This window comes from Lycorma delicatula, chromosome 2 (genome assembly GCF_047948215.1).
Source record: "Lycorma delicatula isolate Av1 chromosome 2, ASM4794821v1, whole genome shotgun sequence".
NCBI lineage: Eukaryota > Metazoa > Arthropoda > Insecta > Hemiptera > Fulgoridae > Lycorma > Lycorma delicatula.
This window is the reverse complement of record NC_134456.1, coordinates 146,715,019-146,741,409: the sequence shown is the minus strand read 5'-3', so window position 1 is coordinate 146,741,409 and position 26,391 is coordinate 146,715,019. Positions and strand designations below refer to the sequence as shown.

General features: G+C 26.5%; 1 long non-coding RNA gene across 1 annotated transcript in view; it reads right to left on the bottom strand.

The window, feature by feature from the left end:
* Positions 1 to 8,098: 8,098 nt before the first annotated feature.
* LOC142319302 (uncharacterized) overlaps positions 8,099 to 26,391 on the bottom strand; it is a 61,975-nt gene continuing 43,682 nt past the window's right edge. Inside the window, exons 3-4 of the long non-coding RNA XR_012755167.1 lie at positions 9,549 to 9,690; positions 8,099 to 8,388 (exon numbers count right to left, since the gene is read on the bottom strand). This is a non-coding gene — a long non-coding RNA (uncharacterized LOC142319302). The remainder of the gene's footprint in view (positions 8,389 to 9,548; positions 9,691 to 26,391) is intronic.

Sequence of the window (26,391 nt, the reverse complement as noted above, 5' to 3'; positions counted from 1 at the left end):
CACTAAAAGTACTAGATCATACAAAGATCAAAACTGATCTTTGTCAAGATGTTTCCAAATGAAATTTAAAAAATGGAGAAGTTCATGATAGGAAATGGATGATTTTCTCCGAAAGTAAGGGATCAGTTTTTTGAGGACCCTGTTTGATATTTTATACTAAAGATCAAAGATCACAATTTGGCAACAATGATTAACTAGAAAAATGAAGAAAGTCGTGCGTGTCATTATAAAAATTTGGCCATACATAAATCTTCAATAATTACTTTAAAGGAATAGGAACTGTTCTCAACCATATTTATAAAATGTTTACACTACAATTAGACAAAGAAATAGACTACTGGAGAAATGTTTTAACTAGAGGTGTTGCGGTTATTGAAGCCTAAGCGAGACCCTTAGATGGGTCTCGCTTTGAAAGGTGAGATAAAATAAAACTTAAGTAAAAATATAATTTATTAGATTAGGAACTTAAATAACAATTGAAGTTCATATGTTACAGATAAATTGTATAAAGCCAACATAAATATACAGTCAGGGGAGGGGTGGAAACTCGACCCTAGCCTACAGGTAGCAAACTCCTAAATTTGGCCGTGCTTATTTTAGTTTTATGAACATTTAGGCTGATATACTGCAGATATGCAAGCTTGAATTTCTGTACGTAACGCTCGTATTTCTGGATTTTTTTCAGTTATTTTGATGTAAACATTCTATAACGGAAAACTATTTTATTTTACTTTTAAAATCCTAATCTGTGGTTAAATCTTGGCTGAGACATTGCAAAGGTATGTATCTACGATGTCCTGTCATGATACACTATCTCCTCCACTATTATTAACTTAGTTCTTAGGAATCCTAATTTAGGAAAGTATGAGGACCGTCCATGTTGTACTGCACCAGTAGGTGTCCGTACCCGATGTATGCTGCAGTATATAAATATTGACACTCTGTCATTCTTTCCATCATATCCGTGCTCATATCCTCCGTGGAGATTAACCTTGTAATTTTACTTCTGACCTTACGACATACAATAAACAATCAACACTACCTACTGTCTTCCAGCAAATGTTTCAGTGTGTTCTCTCCAAGATGAACCCAGATGATATACACTGATATACACTAATGGATTGAAACAAAACGATACCGTTGGTTGTGCTTTAGTTGTCAATGGAAAAAGTTATATGGTTGGTCTACCCGGTATTACAAGTATGTTCACTACAGAACTATATGCTATAAATAAGGCTCTAAATATCATTAACCCTAAATATAGAAACATTCTTATTTGCAATGACTCGTGTAGTGCTCTCCAGGCATTAGAAAACTTTTATTCCAAACATCCTATCATCATTGAAATTTACAACCCAATCACTGAGTTGAATAATCGTAACACAGAAGTAAGTTTTTGTTGGGTCCCTAGCCAAGTAGGGATTCCACGTAATGAACATGCAGATTATGCTGCCAAAGAAGCATGTATTCAGCCTCCTTTCACCACCCAAGTTACTACCTCTGATTTTATTAATCGTGTAAAATAATCACTGAGGGCAAAGTGGCAAGGTGATTGGACGACTACCGTTAATAATAGACTCCGGCAAATTAAAGATTCTGTGTTGCCATGGGAATCCTCATGCAGAAAAACTCGACATGAAGAATTAGTCCTCTGCCGATTGCGGATAGGACATATGAGGGTCAGACATGAGTATCTAATGTCAGGAGGGCACGCACCCCTATGCACACGATGCAACTGCCACATGACTGTGCACCACATACTCATAGACTGCATATGTTATGCAGCGTTGCGTCGTAAATTTAATATACCCAGAAACATCCATAGTATCTTGTACAATTATAATGAAATTTTGAACCAGATGTTTCTGTTTTTGCGTAGTACTACGTTACTGCAAGAAATTTAATATTGTCATGTATATTTTTTATGCTAGAGGAGTTTTTAATAAATTTTTTCCTTTCAATTTTAATTTTTTTGGTTCTGTGTCTAATTTTGTTATCTGAGCAGGGAGCCTTTTGCACTCCCTATCGGAATTTAGTTAAATTTTATATAGTTTCCTTTTTCTATTATTTTAGCTTTTATATTTTAAAAACTCCATCTGTGATATTAGTTTTTAGTTTTATTTCACCTTTTTAACTTTTGTTTTTAACTTAATTTAAAATTTTTTATTATATAATTTATATTAGTTTTAAGCCTTATTTAATTTTAATATTTTAGTGTTATTTTACCTTTTTATTAAAAAAAATTCCGGGCGATGATAACGCACAGGTGTTTTTCGCCCCCCCTCCAAAAAAAAAAAACAAAAAAAAAATGATTATTAGCAGTGTCAATATACTTCAGATGCCATTTAAAAGTATTGCACATCTATGTGTTTATGATTTTTATACTTTCATGAGTTATAATAAATTATATAAAGTTGGACTTTTACAATCTAATAAGATGAAGTTAGACTTAAATGATGTAATTAGAACCTAACAATTATTACTATTTTTAATAGTATGGAATCATTTAAGTTTTTAAATTCCTTGCTTATACATATATATCTTATTGATGCAGAATGTACATAACAATTTTTTCCTAAATCTTGGGTAACCTGTTTCAAAAAAAAATTTACAAAAAAAAGTCTACCATTCATTACAAATTTTTATTTACTTTTTATTATATCTTCATAAAGGTACCACAGATTTACTTGATAACTGTGAGTGAGGCACATGTTTAAATCTATTTATCTACTTTTATTGAATTGGTTCTGAAAAACCCTCTGCACATTATGAATCACAGTTTCTGTTGTAATCCATTGCTGTAGAGTTAAGAAAATTCAATAAGTAATACTCTTTTAAAGAATTTCTGTAAATGGTACGGAAAGTTAACTATATCTGGAATGACAATAAATAGTAGTTACTGAGAGTCCACTCAAAAAGAAAATACTTTATTAATTTTCTTAACCATAATGAATTTTTGAAAAAAAAAAGTAAATTAAAGAGAAACTTAAATTGTATTGTTCATCATTAATCAGATGTAATACTGCTAAACATTAGTGGTAACAGATTTTGTTTAGATATACTTGTTCGTAATACTATCCCATAGTTGTACAAGAGACTGATCAATCTGGAAGTGAAATTTATTTTTATACAATTCTAGATTTTACTAGTTACTTTACGTTTAATTAATCAGATGTAATCAAACTAATTTATTATTACCATATTAGAATAGTGTATAACTTATCCCTGTAAATTAATAGCTCTGGAAATATCAGTGATGTAGATGTACATTAAAATTAATATCATTTGGAAACCATAACCTTATTATTAGTTTTTAAGTTTAATGTGCAGTCCTAGAAGCTCTTTTTTTTATGTGATATCCAGTTCTTTTAATCATTAATAAATAGGTTACATTAGATCATTAATAAATCAAATCTTTCTCTGGAACTTGATTAATGGAACAGTTGACATAATTTGCTAATTTATTAAGGCCAAAACTGAATCTAATGAGGCACTTAGATGAAAGACTACATAAAAGTTCCCTGTTATAGTTTCCTTTTAGTAGATACCTAATATCTTCCTATAAATATAATTTCCTTCTGATCATCTAGTAAGAAAATACATCATGCGTACAATAACTATCAGAATTAAATAAATTAGTTGTGTTTATTCTTGATTTTTTTTAAAATGTTAATGAATGTAAGTTAATGTAAATAATAAAATATTTTAATTACAACATAAATAACTATGTTATACTCAAAAAACTCCCATTCAACAAATGTGTAGTCATTAAGAGTTCACTCTGAAAAAAAAAACTTATTTACTTCTGATCTAGATTTTTAATGACATTTACATAATATTGAAAATGTTACCAAACTTAATATATTGTTTTTGTTTTTATAATAAAGGTGGTGGAGGTCAGTGCTATGATGTCAGCTGTGATGAACTGAGCTTCAGCAGTTTTAGTTCTGCCAGTCATTGTTCATTAACACATTCATATACTAATGACACTGGAGTCGGTCTTGGATTCAGTGAACCGGTGTTTCCTGGAGAACCAGTTTGACTATAATAAACCAAATTATTATTACTATTTTTTAAAAATTGACTGTAGTTATTTCTACTATTATGTTTTATTTTACCCAATGCGTTAATATTGGTAAACAATTATCTGTTAAGGTTATATTTACCACAGTTATTTCCTATGTAATGCAGGTGAATTGTGTTTTATCGCTAAGTATATATTTTAAAGTATTTTTTCATATTACTTAAAATGGTTTTTATTTAAATAATTGTTTGACTAAAGTTTTTTTTCTGTGTAAACTATTAAGAAGTTACATAAGTATGCTATTCTTAATTAATTACAAAATGGATAATATATAATGTTATCATTTTTTTTCAATATAAGTTTATTTCATTACGTAGTACATTATGTTATCATGTATTGTATGTGTGTATAAACATCTAGTTATACCTATGAAATAATTATTTTATTATCTATAGTAAATGGTTAAAAAAATTAGGAAAAAGATTTTCCTTCTTTCTTTTCTGGAGATTGTTTAATAATTCCAGATAAGTTTGACTGAAAATGCTTTATATTAGATACGTTGATGAGCAAATAAGAAAACTATATGCCCCATGATGCTGTGCCAAAAATTAGTTGCTTATTAAATGTTCGATAATAAAATAAAATTTTTAATTAAATTTTTGTTGGAGAACATTATAATTATTGCTTCCATAATTTTTTCTTATGCATTTCTGTGAAACTTGTCATTTAAGAAAAAATAAAACTGTTACAATATGTCGAGTGAAGCATCTTATTGTCTGTAAGTTTGTGAGGGGACTGTAGGCATTTTCAGTGTAACTAGGTAATTGATACTTAAAATACTGAAACACAGAATCTGTTGTCTGTAACTTGTGGTATGGATTATATGACTGGAAAATAACTGTATTTCAGAGAGTACTTGACTTTTTACTTCTGGCTGTGGTATTTAGGTATATTAAATGGTATGTTTCAAAATATATGCTACGTATAATTTTTTTTTTGCCAGTGTTATCAATTTCAAGTCAGGCAACTTGGATAATTTTATGTCCTATAGATGTTGAGAGATTTGAGTTAATATTACATCGATTACTCATCATTACTATTTCAAAATTTGTTCCCTAATTTTGTGCCTACTTTATGTCTCATCAAATTTAAAAGTGTTAATGTAGAACTTTAATCTTAAGCATGAATCGATGGACATGTCTTCATAAAAGCATGTTAAATTTTGTGATATATTAAAATTATTTACTTTGTTTCTTTTAGCATATAAATTATGTTTTAGAATGGCTCTGATTTAGAAACATAATTACCAGTTTCAATACTTCAAGACAGATGATACATTGCTCCACAAAGTAGAGAGTAATGTTGCAATCATGTATAGATTATTAAATTATAAAATTATTATCGCAGGCCTGTTTAATCACTCCTAGGGAAAATGATATATTATTTATTGTATTTATAGTTAATAAATTTTAATATTAATTTGTCTGTTGTGTTAGTAAATGATAATTTTAAAAGACAAAATAGTCATATTATATTTTTTAATAATCATTTTTCATTTACAAAATAATCAGTACTAATTCAGTGACAGCTGGTATTTGGTCATATGCGATCAAAGTTGTTAAAATGTCTCAAGTGTAGAAAAAATTTAGAAATGAAGTAATGAGCAATTATATAATTTCCTAATCTTCACCTTTTCCTTTACCATGTGGGGGTTGGCATCTCCATCTTTAATTCTTTTAATTCTCAGTTCCTTTGATACCTTATCTTTTTATGTTAACTTGGATCATCCTTTCTTTCTTTTTCCTATCACTTGCAAATTCTGAATATTATTTCCAACATTCTTAACTCCTTCCTTCAACATGCTTAAATCATCTCAACCTTCTTCTTACATTTTTCTGCTCATAGAACAACCCACTAATCCTACTTTATTCTACAACACTATTCTAATTTATTCATTTCTTATCTTGTCCTTTCTCATTTTTCTACTCATTCATTTCAGCATTCTCATTTCTACTTACTCCATCTTCTTTAAATGTCTTTTGCAATACCCAAGTCTCAGAGCCATTCATTACTGTTGATTTCATCTTATTTATTCATGATAATTTTCATATTTCCACATATTTTCTTAATACACAATATGCTGTTATCTGTTTATCTTCCTGCAGTTCATACATCTGTACTATGGATTCTTTCCCGACCATAGATATTTGAATTTATGCATTGCTGATAACTTTTCATGCTTTAATTTTTTAAACATTTGATTTTTTCTTTCAGATATATTGTATATTTGCCTTGTTAGTTATGTCTCTTCCTAACCTTTCCTCCATACTTCCAATCAATACTCAATTTCATTAGCTGATGTTTCACATAAAATAAGATCAGCAAATACTCCTTAATGGTGTATTCTTCATATCCCTCACCAATATATTCATTACTGGTTTGAATAGGTATGGGCTGAGAGTGAGCCCTATTGTTGCTCAACTTTTTCAGCAAAATCCTATATCACATCTACACAGTAGTGTAGATGTGATACATGTGTGTGTATGAGGTAATGGCTCTGATTTTAAGTATAAAATCAGAGCCATTACCTCTGCGTACACTTCCTTCACAATCTCAATATATTTCTATGAAACTTCTTCCTTCTCCCTTATGTTATTTATACCTCTTATGTGGGTGCTCAAGTGACTAATATATTTTCACTGGTACACAAAGTATTGTACTATTTTATGTAATTATTTCTTAAAGACAAGAATATTCTGATCATACAATGAATGAATATTTGCAATTTGAAAAATTTTATAAAAGTTGTTAAATAAAACAGCTATTATTAAAAATATTTTTTAACATTTATTGAAAAAAAGATTTATAGTTTGTTTATATTTATATATAATTTATACACACATACATAACATGTGGTGTAGAATATCAACCTTTTTTCATTAATGTTCATCTTTTATTAAATCTCAACAAATTTTACTTTGTTAATATTTGACTGAAGCTTTATATATAAAATCATATTCATATACTAAGAAAATAAAAGTGCATGAAAAATTGTATTTATAAACAAATTTGTATTTTTAATATTGTTATTCTTAATTGACTTTTAACAATAGTATAGATTTAATAATATTTTGTACAAGTCTTTGAATTTTTTAAAAAAGTTAGTATAAAATGCTGTATTGTAGGACATTGTTTTGCATGTTAAATAATTATAAAATTTTTACAATTAAATTTAAAAAATAAACATTGTTTTAATGAAAAATATAATCAGTTTTAATATAAAAGTTTTGATGCATTTTTAAAATAATTTTAATAATTATAGTATTCCAATAAAAAAATATTATTTATCATATTTGTCAATTTTTTTCTCATTCCATTATTAAACATATTTTGTTTACTGTGTTTTATATATTTATTTTCTTTTTTAATTTATTTGGGATTGTACATTTGTTTCAATAATTGTATTGATTTTATTTTTGATATAGTATAGTGAATATTATAGCAGCTATTTTGGTGTTAAAAAAATTTATTTATTTAGAAATTATTTATACAGATTGTCATCATAAGATAGCACTTTTATTGTTTACAACAGTACCATCAGTTTTCTATCGAAAACACTTAATATGCTGTAAAAAAACATCAATTCCTAAAATTGTATTCAACCATGACTAGAGTATATTCTCCGTTCGTTCATGGGTGAGTACAATCTTAGTAATTTGAATAATCTTTTAGCAATTTTATGATTTTTCCAAAAGAAGATTGAGATATTGTAAACAACAAAAGCACTGTTTTGAGTTGAGTGTCATGACATTTTATATGTCTTGGTGATAACTAAATATGTCAATAGTTTCAGTATAATTAACAAATATATTGTGAGTTTATATTTATTTTATACAAAAACCTTTTAGTATGTTACATTTTTATCTCAATAGTAATACGGTATGTAATATAATGTGATGTGTAGTACATGAAATACAGTTTAATAAAATAAATTTAAGTGTTTTTTTATGTAAATAATGTTCTATAAATATTATTATTCTTTTTTATTCTTTAATGTTTTCTTGTAGCTTTTATTAAAATGAATTGCTACAATATTAATATTTTATAGGAATTTTTTTTTTGACAGGTTATATGATGCTTCATCCTCTTGGCTGAAAAAAGCCAGCTGAAAAAATAAGATCTTAATAATTGTAATCATTGTAAAAAATTTAAAAGTTTAATTATAGGATTCTTTTCTTAAACCACCTTTTAATTGCATTTTCATGTTTTCCAGTTTTTATCACCCAGTTTCATTCACACATTGCTGCTTGTTCAATCCATATGAGAATCAAATTTGACAGTAAAACATAATTGCTTGTTTTAGTCTGTAAAGAGATACAATAAAGAAAGAAAAGTATTTCCTGTTTTATATGAAGGTAATAAATATTGGATTATTAACTTTTAAATTTTATAATGATATTTTTCATTGAATTAACTGTATTTTGAAAATGCTTTGTTCAATTTCCAACATTCAAAAACCTGAATGTACTTGTAATTTTAAATAGATTTTACTTCCTGATTGGAAATAATTATCTTTCAGAATGGAATGCAGAGTCAAAGTTTATTATCTGAAAAATATTCGTTTGTTTTAATCAAATAAATGAATATTAGGTATTTTTTTTTCATAACATGCAAGAAATAAACAGAAAAAGTCATGTTCAACTTTTTTTTAGCAATTAAATATTTTCAAATAAAAATTTGAGTAGTAAAGGATTTGATGTAGCTTTCATTAAAATATATTAAAACATTTTTACTAATATCTTTAAGCAAAAATAAAAAAAAAAAAAAAACTAGCTAATATGAGCCTTAATACTGACTTAATAAACTAAAAATCCGACATAGCATAAATTTACAAAAAAATATTTATGAATGAAAGTAGATTTTATGGTAATTATTACTGATTAGTGATATTTCTGATATTATTTCTTTAAAAATTATAGTATAATTTTTCCGTTGAATTAAATGGATGATTTTCTTTGTGAATCCTTTAAGAAAAATATAGATTCAAATTGAAATTACCCTTCCCTCTTGCAAATTATCATAAAAAATTATTTAAATTAGGCCCAGCTGGTATTGATAATTATACATTGATAAATATAAATTTATTTTCTTAATAAATCAAATTTAATATCACTAAAAGGATTATTTAAAGATTAGTCATTGGAAATCATGTAGTTGCTTTTCCAAAACAAATAATTTTACTTTATTGACATTCATTCAGGAACTGCAGCAACAGTGTAAAACTTAGAATATATCCTTTTTGTTGCCATAACTCAGCATAGGTCCTAATCTAATTCAGCATATGCCTCCTTATTCCTATTCAAAGCTGTTTCCCAGAACCTATTAATGTCATCCATTTTCCTCATTTATTTTCCAACTGTTTTTACTTGTTAAATATCTTCAAGTTGTCTGATCAAAGATGAACCATTAGTTTTGTAAAATAACCTTTTTTTTATAGTATTGTGTTACTAACCTAGCAACCAACCTGGAATATCAGTGACTCCTCTGCACAGACCTTTGCCAACAAAATTCAGTTTTAAGGTGTCAGGCACTTAAACTTCACCCTTCACTACATAAAATTATGATTTCCTGGTCATGTAGAGCATTCCTTGATGTACAGCTCACACCTACAACAAAGTGCCCATCGAGATTCAATATGAAAATTTAGACTTGCCTTTTTATTATTATTTTAATTTAGTTTGTTCTGATTTTTTGAGAATTTCTAGTATTTCTTTTATCATTGTGGTACCATACGTTTTTAATAATAGGTTACTTGCTAAAGTATGTCCAAATATTTTCTGTCAGTACAAATCAGCTTACAAACAGTAAAAACTACATATTTATCTAAATAATTGCTATTTACTTTAGTGAAAGAAAATTTTGTTCATTCAGAAATGTATGAAAATTCATTATGAGATTTGTAAATTCATGTATTTATAAGTTAAAAAAAAAAAAAAAAATACGTATATAAATAAACAATTCTATTTTTAAAAGATGATAAAGAATATTGTTAAATAAATTTCTATCATCACATTTATAAAATTAGGTATGGGACAAAATGGGATGCAAATGCTTATAATTTTTAAAAAAATCCAGGAGTATTCTTTTGTTTTAGGGTTGAAAACTACTTCTATAAAGAATAGGCTTGAAGCCATTTATCTTGTTCTTCAAAATATTTTGACATTCATTCAGTTTTAATAGCGGCTTACTACGACTAAGTTTTTTTCATTATTGCAACTATCTTATTCTACATCCGACCTTTCTAATTAATTTTCTTATTGTTTAGATGTACAGATAGATATATATTGTGTAACCTTCCAATAATAACTGGTAACCTGTATACCATTCATAAACTATCCAATGGGCAATATTATTTTGTAGAACTTAAGTGGATCCTTCAATACTTTTTTCCTACAAAGGTTTTGTTTATAAATTCTTCTTTATTCTCTCTTACTCCCAACATAGTTTAAAATCAGGACAGTAGGCTACAACTTTTCTGAACTTTAACATTTTTTCCATTATTGAAAAAATGTACCTCAATAATGTAGAAAAAACTACAAAAAAATATCCAAAGAAAATGTTGGCTTATTTCAATGGAGGATTATAAACATTCAACATCAGTACATTCAACAAAATATTTTCCTGATTAGTTGATGGTTTTTGTATATCATGTGTAAAAATATTCAGTTTTGTTGATTACAGAAACTACTAGTATAAAATTAAATAAAAATTATTATTTTTTTTTTAATACAAATATTCCTTTCTTTTAATTATAAGCTTTTTACCCCAGAAGTAGTTAAGGTAGATCAGAAATTTGGAAAACTGTAATTTAGGTAACAGTTTGTGCTGTGTACATAATTATGAAAGATTGTTGTACTGATTAAAATTGTATTGCACCCTTTCAAATATAATTTATTCATCATTTTTACAAAAACGAGTATAATTTTTAATTAGAGATAAAGTAGCTGAAAGAATGCTTAAGAACTGTTTATGAATTGTTCTGCATTCTTTTCAGTAACACTTAACATAACGCATTCTTTGAAATTGTCACTTTTGTTAAAATACTTATACATTTTTATTCTTATTCTAGCTGTATAATTTTATTTAATTCCTTTTAAATTAATTTTTGGGTATTTTCTTTTTTTCACAATTTAGTTTTTTGGTTTGTTTTTTCACAATTTACATTTACTGTAAATAGTATTTAAAAATTATGCTAAAAAAATCGTTTTAAATATTTAATTTGAGTTTAATTTGTTTACTTTTTACTTATAAAATATTTTGTTATAAATATTTTAGCTGCCATAAAATTCATTAACATTAAACCTCTATAATGTTCTTAGTTTGGTTATATTTTGGTCTTTTAAAAATAGATTGTACTAGAGATCTGAATACCACATTGTGTCTACAATAATAATAGTAGTTTTAAACGTTATTCAACTGAAGATGACAAAGTATAATAAATAAAAGATAATATAAGAATTTCAAATAAATAATTGTTTCCTTATTTATGCTCTTTTATTTTACAAGTTAGCTCATTTCTAAGAATCCTCTATTGAGTTGAGTGGTGTCATCATATGTATTACATCATTTCCAATAGAAAATTATACCTTAATTGTTTCTTTTACACCATCTTCCACAGTGTTTCTCATGATGATGCAAATAAATTACATTCTATTGTAAGTAATCAGTATTATTCTTGAGTAGCCTTTCTGAGAGTTATGGTATTTATTATGTGTTATCACAAGGATTAAGGCCACAGCCTTAGTCCTCATGATAATGAGTAAAGATTTTACTTTAAAAGTGTTATTACTGTACTGATACGTACCAAGCGCCTTCAATGTATTTCTTTCTGTCAGGTTGTATACAACTGTTTGGTTATGATAGCCATACCAACTTAATAAGACATTCGACAACTTAAAGTAACTTTCGACAACTTTCCTCCATTTAAAGTAGTTATCATAGGTAAAAATTAGTTAATTTGAATCTTTGGAAGCCAGAATTCATGCACTTCCAACATATTTTATTCTTTTCATTATAAATAAAATTGAAACTGTAATGAAAAATCAAAAGAAAATTGGAAAAAGGAGAAAAATGAATAAGTTATTTCACTTATCAAAATGAAATAATTTAATTTATTATTTATTTATAATAAATATTATTAATCTTATAATAATAATTATTATTATTATTAATATTATATTATTAATCTTTTAATTTTTTATCTTCAACAAATGAAATAATTATAATTTCCATTTTCTTCATTGTCTACTAAAAGTTGAATCTGTTATAATTGATATTGATAAATAATTGTCAACATTAATAAGATTTGCTTTTTACCTGAATGTAATTTGAAATTGATTGAATATTCTTTCTACTTATCATCCTTTAAAAGCTTTTTAATCCATCAGCATTTTCTTGCTAATTCATACAAAATTATATATTATACGTTCATTTCAAAATCATTCAAAATTTGTTTTTATAATGCTAGCATTTTTAAATATATTATCAGTCAGTGATAGTTATACTTAAAAAGAGTACAGAATTACTATTTTTGATTCTCTGTCTAAACTTATTGATCCATCAAACATTTAAATGTCAGCAGCCCTTTCTGCTTTAATAAATTTATTTGCTTGAAAACTAAGTAAATTAATAAAAGGTGTGGTAAGTAAAGCTTGATTATTTAGATAGATCGTGGCTTGGTGAGGCACCTGCCATCAGATTGTCAGGAAAAGTATCATAACTGCAAAATTCCTGTCTAATCCTTATGAGCCGAAAAAAATTAATAAAAATTTACATAAAAACAAAACACCTATTTAAAAAATTCATTGGTAGAAATCTGTTAAAAATCTCTGTTTCTTCACAGTTAAAAATGTGTTTTTAATCTTACTTTTTTCTGTTGAATGACTTTATCTATATTCATATATAGTTGCTGTTCTTAAAATCATTTCCAATTGTTATAGTTGCAGTCATCTGCTTCATCACCATTTACCATGCAGTCCTTTTCCATGTGGATCATTCTGTATATGATTCTTCAAGCTTCTTCTTGTTCTACTTCTCCTGTTATCCTCAGTCTTAATTTGCATCATCCTTTTACTGACAGTTATTTTTCTTCATGATATGATGAAATTATTTCATTCCTTCTTCTGAACCTTTGTTGAAATTTTGATCTTAGTTTTCAATCTTAGTTTCTAATTTTTACTTATTTTGTCATCGTACTTCTACTTCTTACAATTTAGTTGATACTCTTCCTTTTACCATTTTATCTGTTTATCATACAACACACCTGAGATGTTTTCTCATTTTCACCATTCTGCTGTATTCTATAAATTATTTGTGTGTTTACATTTTCATCAGTATGGGAGCGTAGTTATACAAATTCTTTTACTGTCTTTAATCTCTCTTTTAAAAGAAATTCCTCTTTTATTTATTCATTATGGTTATATATTCTAAATTCTTTTTACTGATCTTTATTTCTGTATCTTAACATTTTTAATAACTAGTATATTTTAATATTGTTCCTAATAAAATGTGCCAATAAGACAGCTATTTATAGATCAAGATGAGAATACTATAAATAGTACGAATCATGTGGAACCTTATCTTCAATATTCTTTTACAGGAAATCCTGGGAAAGAATGATATTTTTAGGTAAAAGATAAATGTGCTCTGTGAAGAATATCTTTGTATAGGCCACCTTTACAGAAAAATGTAGAGTTCATTTTTAACCTACATCTCATCTGGGTATGTGCTTATCTTGAGCTCTCTTTTCTTTTAAATATTCCTTACTCATTATCATACACTTTTTTCATTACCATGTTATTAAAAATAGTGTCTTCACCCTGCCATTTTGTAACACTTGCTTTAAACAAAGATCATATCCATTTTAATTCTTTCTGGGAAAAAGCCAAATCACTATTTTGCCACTGTTATCTCCTGTATCTTTATTCTGTTGGTTTTAAAATGTTATTACATTTTTAATATTGTAAAAACATGATCATTTTAGTAATTCTATTATGAAAATTCTTTACTATAAATTTACAATACATCAGATGTGCTTATTTAGACATATTTGTTGTGTGAATCAACATTACAATTTTGTAACAGTATGTGATTTTATTACTAGAATTTTTAATATGCTATTTATTATATGTGTAAATGTTATTTTAATGGTTACTTATTCATAAAGTAGTGGGCACTTTGTTCAGTGTTCATAAATGCTGTCATCTTAAGAAGTTGGTTACCACTAAAGAGTTTATTGTGATATTACAGCAATTTAATGTTTAGGTGTAAAATTCAGTTATAATCTCTTGTTACCAATCTTAAATATGTCCAGTCTTAAAAATGAGTCAATTCTGTCAGTAGAGTTTGTTTTTTATATATATTTTAGGGCTTCAACCATCACCAGACCAACAGTAATTGTTGATTTAACATCTTTATTATGTAAATGTATTCTTATCAAATGTTAAAACATATATTTATGTGGCTATAAACCCAAAAAATAATGATTCAAATTTATTGAGCATTGAATATGTGTACATCATGTTTCATAATATTTTTGTGATAAGTGTATATTGGATTTTTTTATTTTATTTACATACATTTTCCGAACAAAGTAAATGAATTTTTTTTATTTATTTGTGTTATGTATTATTGCATGTTAAATACATATCTACATTAATTACATTTGATAAAACTCAATAAAATTATAAAATAGCCTACATTTAATAAAATTATGCTTTCTTGTAATTAAAAAAGTTTAAAAAATCAGCATGTGAGGGCAACTTTTTCATATTTACTTGCTTCAAATTAAATATATTTTTATTATTTTTTTTAATGAATTCTTTGTCGAATGATGAAATATATTATAAATTAAGCAGTTAATTTTTATTATATGTGAAAATAGTATTATAAAATAAAAATCATTTGAAATCACTTTGTGTTTATGGTGTATGTATTAGTAAAATATGTTTCAAACGTAATAAGTTAAATGACTGAAATTCTGCAGTTGATGTATTAATGGAATTAATAAATACTTTTTAATTGCATTTTGTTAGTGTATGTTTTATGATAATTCTGTATTTATTCTAATAGGATGTATATGTTACTTTAACACCAAAAAATAAATAAATAAATCTATCATATTTTTGTAGTATAGACTACTTTTCAATACTAGTATTAAAATTCAGTAATTAAAATAATGCTATAAAATAAAAATGATGTGATAAAAAATTCCTTACATTTTCATTGCAGAATTAATTGCTGATATTTTCTGTAAAAAGAAATTAAGTGTTTTGATATAATTTTTGTTATAAAATTGATGTTTTTTTGTAATATTTTTAGATGTAATTACTAACAATTTGTTTACTACTCTATTCGGAATGATACCACTCTTCATGAGTAAAAAACAAATTCAATCTATTCTGTTTTTAAAGTAGATATAAGCACATGTTTTGTACCTTTTTCACCATTATGATATTTTATTGCATTTTTTTTTTATATCATTGATAGCTGAAAAAATTAATTAATTCTGCAATATTATTAGATACCTATATTATAGATGAGTTGTTTAAGGTGATGTTTATTTTTGTCAAACTGACTTATATTTAAAGCTACAATAAGTCTTAAGTGATCTCATTTAGAATGTTATTTATAATGTGGCTGGAATATTTTAATGTTAGTGATGAGCATATGTATATTTAGTATCATAAACATTTTCATTGTACAGTTGAGTCCTAGTATAAACAAAAATTGACTACAGTAAACAGTTTACATTCACGGAAATAAAATATAGCATTTTTAAAAATATAAATGTATAAGTTATGATACTAACACATATTATTACTTAAATTGATCCCAATTAGAGGCAGCCTGTCAGGGATGATTAATTACTTTTCTCTTCTCTCCTCTTCCATTCTTTCTTACTTAGACAAATGCAATGAGAATTGGGCTCAGTCACTCTTTAATCTTATCTAGTCATACTTGCACCATCTGGTAGCCGGTAAGACAGCTATTTCTTTATTAAAACTCAATGGTGTAAGAACTGTGGGCTTGTTGACTATTCAAGGATTTTGTTTCCTATCCAGATTTAAACAAAAAGCCAAACTAGTGGCTAAGGTACCTACTGAGTGAAGCCGCCTGGGCTTCTTTTCCTACAGTGAATCAATCAATGCATATGCATATTTTATTTATTTTATACTATTTAACATTATGTATCTGTTCTGTAAGATTACATTTGTAATCAATTAACAACTGTTTTGTTGACAAAATGTTGGATTGTTTAGGTCTTGGACATCATACAAGTTGGATTGTATTCATAAAAACAAAATGTTTATAAAATAACAAATGTTTACTAAAGTTTTAAGTCATTCTGGATTGTTAGTAGTAGAATATATCCAAAGCCCAAAAAGCATTTTTCTTATGTAATTAGATGCAAATCCATTAGTATTAAGCAGTAATCAGTTTTCTTTGCATTGCATAACATTTAAAATATTTTTACCATGGTACACTCTGAATTGTAGGTTAACAACAAAACCTTTTAATTACACCCCTTACGTGTCATATTTTCACAAAATAATCACCATCTTATTTATTGTGCCTACCATAAAATTATTTATACCCAATTATTTTTATTATTTTATAAATTTTTAACAGACTTCAAGAGAAAAAAGTCTATGGACATTTTTCAAGCCATATTATTTGTTAAATGATTTTTTATTATTTTGTACAGAATTTCTCCTGGTGGTCCCTTGTAAAGCTTTTCCCGATAACTGAATTAGATCATTTTTTAACTGAAAAAATTACATTATTTATGCCAATAATTTAAAGGTTATTGTATTTTTTGTCATCACTATCACTCAATCTTGAAATATTTTTATACACTAATATATAATCCAATATTACTCTCACAATAATATAATTACATTTAGCATACATATCCAATTTTAATACAATTACATTGTTACATATCATACACATTGTACATGTATATATATTTATATATTCATATAAATTAGTATAATTTTACTATTTATCAATAAAGAAACAACAAATAAATAAAACAAAGCAATTATTTACATTATAAATATATGAGTAAGTTATATTAAATTTGTAACATGAGTTCCACATAACTGTAATGAAATATGTGTTCTTATTAACTTTATATTTTTTTAACAGTAATAATAAAAATATAACTTGAGGATTATTGTAGATAGTTGTTTGTTTCTGTGCAGAGCTTAATTAATTTTTTGGTGGTTAGTATTGTCTATTTGTAAATTCAGCCATGCATATGGTGTTAGATAGGTTACATGGTCTTAGCAGCCTGTGTGATTACAAGAAGGGTACTTTAACTGAAGTAAAGTCTAAAATATTCATAATATTTTCCATTGAAAATTCAAGAAAATTAGCCAGGAAAAAAATGCATATAGTGCTTATTTGAGAGAGCCTTAGTTCACACTTTTTATCAGACTCTATATCATTTCACTGGATTATTTTTCATACATTATTAAAAGCAGGTTTCTCACTTTTGTATAATCATATTTTAAATAAAAATAAAAATAAAAGATGGAAATATATTATAAATTGAAAGTGGTTATCAATAATTTACTAACTGTTAATTTGATAGTGGCTTAAGAAGTATATAATTTGAAAAAGAATTGTAAGGTTATTAACATTATTTTACCTTTTTGTAGTAACTTTTTAAGTTTTTTTTTTATTCAAAACATATTGTTTGTTGTGTTGCTATATTTATTTTTATAAAGCATTCTTGACGTAATACTACACGACCAGGACAAGCTGTTTTTTTATCTGATCATGCTTTGCTATGTGATTCTGATTTTGCCTTTTTTATTACTGTAAGCACTACTCAGGCTATTTTCATGGTGCTTTTAATTTTTATGTTGAACTGCAGAATATTAGTAATAAAAATATTTATGTCTGCAAAGATTATTAATAAAACAATCTGTATCCTGAATTTTTTTTCAGTTGCTTTTCATTTTCTCTTTTTAATTAATGTATGAGGATTGTCTACTCATTTATACAAAATATAAATTGTTCATTAAAGAAATTTGTTTCTTCTTGGTTAGTAAGAGGACCATTATTTGATAAAATATAGAATTAATTTGGGTTATTATGATTTATGTTATAAATAAGTTAGTTTAAAAACTGTTTCCCTGAGAAGTCCCCATTCTAGACAGATATGAATTGTGAACTTTTTACATATTTTGAATATTTATATACATTTAAACATATTTATCCAGTGCATCTGTGCATGTACTGTTTTGCTTAATGCATCCACTTCCTCCTTGACATGCTATGAGAAATCTCCAGAGTTATGGTTTGAAAGGCTTCTTCTATGTTTATGCAATTTATGTAATTCTTCATTTGTTATGTATCGACATTAACTTACATAGGTTTTGACTATTCCCTACAATAAGTTGTCACATGGAATAAGGGAGGGCTTCGTGGTGGTCATTATAATGGAGCTGATGATGCTTGTGAACAACAGCCAATCCAGTGGCTGGAAAATTGTTTTGAAAATCTTGCACTTTACAAAATGAGCTGGACCCCTGTTTAGATACATTCCATGATACCTCTTCTTGAATTTATGGTATTAAGGTTCCCTACAATATCTTCAAATGAGAACCACCATTCATGTACTCTTCAAAAAAAAAATGAATGGTCTGAACAAGTATTGTGATATCATCCCAGTCCATATCATGACATCGGACTTCCTTTCCAACTCGTGCACAAAATGAGGATTTTTTTGATCCAGAAAATCACATTCCTGGCCCATGAACTAGGTACATTGTTCATTCATAAAAAAACACTTTTATGTGTGACACTGCATTTGGAAATCATTATAATAAAACAAGGTAGATTGCAGCACACTGTTCCATGTCTCCATTTGATAATTCATTCAGAAAAGTTGGTTGAAATGAATTCATATTCAAGTCCTTTTATGTTATGCACCTTGAGATGAAGGATACCAACCACTATAAAGAAAATGTTTCTTAGAAACCAAATACCACATGACTGTTAAAACAACAGCAATATGTTAATTGCAGGAGGAATAAATTAACTTAATTTTATCAAATTTATTTCGTACATGATGTTGCTTTCCCATAATTTAATGCATTTGTTAGCAGGCTTTGAATGAAATTTTTTAGATAAATAGATAGGATGAAAAAGTCCTTTACCATAGCCTCCAAGAAATCCAAATCTAGCCCCTTATGATTTTTTTTTTCTTTTGGGGATAGATTAAAAATATTGCTTACTTAAAAAAATTATGTGAACTGAATCACTTAAAGAAAGGACTTAAGAAAGCATTTACAACTATAACAGAAGATATATTGCATTGTGTATAGGGAGAAACTGAGTATCGACTGGACATTTCCTGTATGCATATTGAAATTTATTGATTATGTAACAAAACTGTTTTAAGTAGCAGATATTGAAGTCACAGTTGAACCCATGTTCATGATTATTAACACATAATGCAGGTCCTAATGTATAGAACAGCCCCACTTGCCATATTGATTCATGAAGATCACTGCTGCATTTACATGCCTATATTGTGTTTGGTTATATACTTATTATTTGACATCTAAGAATTTTTTTATCAAGCCTTATATGTTGTATTTCTTTCCATCATTGGATTCTTACTTTATTATTTTTTTAAGATGATACTCTGTGATTTAAGTTTTATTAAACTATTAATTATTAAAGAATGCAGTTTACAGTCATATACAGGAATTATAATTAATAGATTTTGTTTAAAATAGACTTCACTTACCACCTTATGAGTCTAGACAGATAATATTATTTTGTTCAATTATTGCAGTTTATTTGTTGTCACAAATTTATTGTCCAATTAAAAAAAAAAAAAACAATAGTCATTGAATGATTAGGACTCCATTGTGCATAAATGTTTTTATTTTTATTTACACAGCCCTTTTTTTTTATAAAAAAATAATTGGTTTGCATTTTTTAATTTTGTAAATATTTTAATTTTTTTGTGCATAGTGGTACTCATTATTGTATATTAATTATCCTAACATGTAAGTTATAAAAAAATAGATTTTTTGTCTGTTTCACATATCATCATTTTTGTTATAATTTGTTACCTGGTAAACATTAACTGTATTAATTTTTATCAGATTTTTACTATACTTAAAAAATATTATTTTATTTTTGTGTCTGGATGAATTTTATGTTTGAATGAATAAAAATGTACCCAGTCATATGGATGGAAATCAAGAGCTTTGATTTTTTAAATTATTATTATTATTTGTAGAATGTAGTAAAAGCAAAGAGCAGAAAAAAAGGGTTAAAATCAAAGTATATTTTAGATACTTTTTAATTAGAATCAGTATATCTGACTTCCTCTATCTATTATGTTCATATTAATTCGGTTACAGTAGTTGCTATTTTCCATTGCATTTATATTCATCATACTTTCAATTCTACCAAGAGAAGATTTTATTTATTGTTTGATAGTTCATGTATTTTCTATCAAAGAATTGCATGTGAACATTAGATTAAGTCAGCAGAACATGTACAACTCCTCCATTTAAATTAGCATGGCAAATATTAGAAGGCGGTCTAATTTTAAATAAAAATTGGTACGTAATCCTTGAAATGGGTTACAGAACAAATTTTGAGCATAGTAAGGATGTGTTTGGCCTGTAATGAAAACAGTTTGTTTTATTTCTCTTGATATGATCTGCCTATGTCCTGCTGCATTATCTGTAATGTGTGTTTGTTTCAATTGCCATTTGTTGTGATCTCCAAGTTCTAAATTTGCTCTGCTTTTACTTGTCTCCAATTAGAGATTTTCAACATAATATATTTTTGTATTATTTGTTTTTGGTAAATTATTTTACCAAAAATTAATTTCTGAAGACCGTACTTAAATGAGAAACGGATCACTCCATTTGATTCCATAATATCTTGCAAATAAGTTTTCTTATTTATGGACTGTTCCTGTCACTATTGCTATTTTCTTTTTTTATTTAATTTATAAAGAGTTATTTAAGTTGGTGGGATTATTAAGCAAATTTGTAAATTAAAGTATTGGAAAATTAGTTGTAAACATGAAATTAAAAAAAAAAATTACAAAGTTAAAAAGTTTATATCAGTTTTTGAACGAATAAAAAAGTAATATATTAAAGTAGGTGAAGTAATAAGTAGAGTAGTAAGTGCAATTAATTAAGTTTTTTAAACATAGTTAGAAAAAGTAGTAAAAGCAGTTTAGTTGGAATTGTTAACTTGATATAAAGATGACAAGGCAACTTAAAGTAACCAACTGTAGTTAAAGTACAGTTATAAAAATGTAACTTTGGCAGAGAATAGCAGATTTTAACTTAAATAAACTACGTTAATTTGTTTTGTCACCACAACTTTGTATTTTAAACAGATTGAGAATCTGCTAACATGATGTCTAGTAAACAGTTCCACCAGAAGCCAAACTAAAATTAAATCACATTCAATGAATTAATTCGAGTCAAAGCAAATCATATTCATTCTTACGCATTCAATAGTGTAGCCACTACACTTTGTAATTCATTAGATTTATAAATATGCATCCAATCTGTTCAATTTTAATTCAGCATGTTCTCTATTCTAGTTAACTCAGTAACATCACAAAAATTAAAATTTACTGTAGAGTAACTCAAGTTATAATCCAATATAAAGATTTATCCCATACCAAAATGTGTTGGTTTTTTAATTGTTAATAATACTACAACTTTATTTTACAATCTAATTTGTGATGCACTGGCGTCAAGATAAAAATTTCCAATTCGTTTTTTAATAAAAGCATTGAATTTGTTTTTCCACAACATACATGAAGTTAGCAAGCGCTAACTTCATATTTAAAAATAATTTGTTTAAAAAATAGATTTGCAAGTAAGTTGCATAATTAATTTATTAGCAAGAACAAAATGAGCTTACTTAGGGTTGGGTTTGATATTAATACATACATTCTTATTTGAGTTACTGTAAGTGGTGCTATTAATTAGATGTTATGTTACCAGGCCCTCAATTTATTAAAAATAAATAAAAAATAAACCGGAGGTGTAAAAGTAAATACATGGTTCATTTACTTATAAAATAAAAACAGAAAGTTAATATATAACCAGTTGATCTGGGCTCAATTCACTCTCCCTTTCCACTTAGCTAGGGGGCTTCTCCCGCTTGATCTTCACCATGTTGATTATCCTTATGCTTGTGAGAAGAATTTTGATAAATAACAATTAGTCTGTTCAATTTATAAAAACTCTCAGTGTATTGCAATTTCTTCAGAACAACTGTTTGGTCAGGTCAGGGCTTGAACTTTCAGTGATCCGAAGTATGTGGGTTTCAAAATAGTGAGTTGCATCTTAGAAATAGTAGTTATAATGGTTATCCATACAAGGGATGGATGAAAAAGTATTTTGCACAGTTCTTAGCATTAATGCCAAGAAGAGGTCATCGTACTTCTTTTCTCATTTTTTTTGTTTTTACTTCCTTGTATGAAGTGGAAGTACTGTGGTCATGAAAAATTTCAGTTTTCAGATTTCAACAGAATTATCCATTTTGACCATCCCTGGAACCATTTTGACTAGTTTCGGGGTGATGAATCTATGTATGTATGTATTTATTTATCTCGCATAACTCAAAAACGATTAGCTGTAGAATATTGAAATTTTAGATTTAGGACTTTTGTAACATCTAGTTGTGCACCTCCCTTTTTGATTGCAATCGACTGGACTAAAAGTATCCAAAAAAGCCCAAAGTCCAAAAAATTTTGATTTTGGAATTTTTCTTAACTTCAGTAATAAGCTCTCATTGAGAGCTTTTCAACGATTTATCATAAGTGATACTTATTTTCATTGGTTCCAGAGTTTAGCTAAATAAAATTTTAATTAATGAAATATTTGGGTCTTAGGGAAAGGCACATCAGTTCAAATCAGACTTCATCTCCTTTTTTTTTAACTTTTTCTTAATTGAAATATTGATGTATTAATAATTATTAACGTCTGTAAAAATTTTTTTACAATAAAAAATAATTCAACAATAACAATAAAAAAAAAATGAAAAAATATCAGAAGTTATTAATGAAATAAAATTTTATGTGCTTTTCATTTAAAAAAAATAATAGGCGTACAAGGAAGTCATGTGGTGTCCACATCAGATTTTTTTTAATGTTTTTTTGTCAAGTAATCAGAGGCAGGTGCAGTCAGTCGCATCATCCACAGTAACAGTGGCAGTGGTTGTGTTGGTTGAGCTACTGCACTGTACATAATCGCTTATTTAAAGATACTTTTCCCAATACCTGAAAGAATTGTTAAAAAAGATGAGACCTTTTTTATAAAAAAATTAATTTCAAATAAATTGCGCATGGTTCTGAATAAGATTTCATCAATGGTTTGACCATAGTAAAGTTTACTATCGCCAAGGAACATAATCCGGTTGTTACTTCAAGCTATTAAAACAGGCTCCATCTTGAAACTGAAACATTTATTAACAGGAATGTTCTTTTATACTTGGAAAGAACATTGCTGTTAATAAATGCTAGAAATGTTAATAAATGTGTAAGATATTCACATTCATCAGAAATTGTGCTAAATTGGTTGAGTAGTTTTTGCATGAAAGTGTTACAGACTCACAGTCACCACTAGATTTTTATATATGTATTAGATATATCAAATAATAGATCGTAAACTTGCTTTCTAACTTTAGTATTTCTAAGGTAACCATTTATGATATATCATTGAAAAGCTCTCAATGAGAGCTTATTACTCCAGTTAACAAAATGTCCAAAATCCACATTACCAGGTGGAGTGGAGTAATTTATTGTAAAAAAAATCAAATTGTTGCACAAAGTAAATTTTGATTACTGTATTTTAACACTAGTTATTCTAAGCAGCTCCACGAACTTAATAACATCACATTAGCTTAATTTATTTAAAGATTGAAAATAGTACATTTTTTAATTAATCATCAACTTCTTCATTAACAGTTTAATTTATGTATTTTTAAAGTGGTTCTGTTGTATGTTTTTATTTGGATATTGTTGCAGTCCATTATTTCATCTTGAAATTATTTTGAATTTTAGCTCAACTTATGTGTTCTATTTCTGTGGTGTAATTTTTGATTTTTTGTTTACATGTGTTTAATCATAGTTCATTAGTTTGTTGTTGTTTTGATTTAAGACTTTTATCTAACAAAGTTATTTCTTAATAATTTTATTAAAGGAAGGCCGTGTGGAAATTACAGTTTCTTAAAGTAGTCCTTTCATTTTTATGTATTTGGTACAGGGTTGTTTTATTGATTTTAAATTTTCATGGTAATTAATTTTGTCATTTAGTTTATAGGTTAATGAAAACAGTAAATATGATTTTTTTTTAAAAATGACAAACAATTTAGCTTATTTTTTTTATTTCTAATTTTTTACGACATAAAAATAAAAACATGTTTGTATTTTATTGCATTTAGGTACAGTCTTCACAATGTTAATTTACAGGAACAATATCTGTTGTCCTTAAAGCAATACCAATATGTTTAAACTAATTATAATTTATTAAATAAAATTATTTTAATTTTACAGTATTTATTAAAATGTTGTGTAGAGATGAGTAACGGTATTTGATATTGTGGTGGTACTTACTTAAAGCAGGCTCTTATGATTTTCTGACATATGACAGATTAGTTTAGTAGAATAAACCTGTTGAAATATCTTGTACATGACCGACTGTTGTGTTTTCTTAGTCGTATACTATTGTATTTCAATAAGTTTACTGAAACATTCTTTTGAATGAAAGAATGGTATCAGTGTGCTCTAACTCTTATAATTTGATAACAGAATCTTTATAAATCTCTTTATTGCATTCATAAACTCTAACTGGAAAATTATTCTATGTTCTTCTATAAAATAAAAAGATATCTCTGGTTTGTAATGAAAGTCAAACTAGTAAACATTCAATCAAAATTGATGGTAGTTATTTTATTAATATACGTTTATATTTCAATTGTAATATGATTTAAATGTTGTGAATTTGATATGTCATCAGTAAACATTTTTTTAACTTTTTTTAATATTAAATTATAAAGTGTAAAACATAAAGCTTTTTATATTTTATGTAAACAATATTAAATTATTTTTCTTTTATATATATACTGTATATATTGATTGAAGTCTTCCATGGGTTATAATTTTATTTTTATTTAAAGTGAAGTGTTTGATCTTATTTTTTAGTGATGAGAATTTTCACATGGATTATGACTGATTACATGAAATGAGTGAATTCATGGTTATCTATATGTTCTAATCTTAATTTAAATTCATTAAATAAAAAAATAAATCAAAAGTAAAATATAGAAAATAAACTAAGAAAATATTTGTACAGTTTTTGCTTATGAAAATTTAAAAAAATCTATGCTTTTCTGTTTTTCTATTTTTTTATTTTTATAACTATTTAGATATTTTTTTTCTGATACGTTTAATTTTTTGTTGAGTTAGTGATTAATTTCAATAAAATAGTTATAACTGTTGTTTTTTACTTCCATGTTCTGAAGGAAATACTGATATTATGGTTCTGAAATAATGTAAAATAGAAAAACATAATTTATAATTTACAAAATTGACACAAATTTAAATTTTGTTTCTACAGATTTTTCATCTCTTTTGCTTTGCGGATATTTAAAATGGATATTCATATTTAAATTCCCTGTGAAGATAAAGTTATACATAAAATCCCTGTCAATATATGTATATACACACACTAAAAATTTTAAATGTAAATCTGTATATAAAATTTTTATTTTCATAATATTGCCTATCTGTAGTCATCAAACATACCAAACTTTTTAAACTTTTCTTTAATTTCGATTAACTATCTCTAAAATATATTACTTTCTTCTTCCACTATGCTAGAGCTTAATATGAGAAAGAGTACAGAGTATTTTTTATAAAGAAAAATCTGAAATTTAAAAAAGTACTAGTGTGATTTTAAGTCTGATCTGAATATCACTCAAGATGGAAGCTATTCATAAGTTTAAAGAAGTTCAATAGATTACATAAATGCTTCTATGATTATAGTGTGTAAATCCCCAATGCACTGCAAATAAATTTGTAGTCAATATAAGCAAGAAATTTTCTTCACTTGAGGTGGGGTATGAATTTTTTCTGAACAGACTGTATCATATCAGCATTGAAACTTTTTGCACTACTCCAAATAATGAAGCAACATACATAATAATTGAGCTCTTGTAGTAAAAGAAGCAAATAAAATAAAACTATCATAAAAAAATCAATATAAAAATCACAATGAAAAGAACCAAAATTAAAA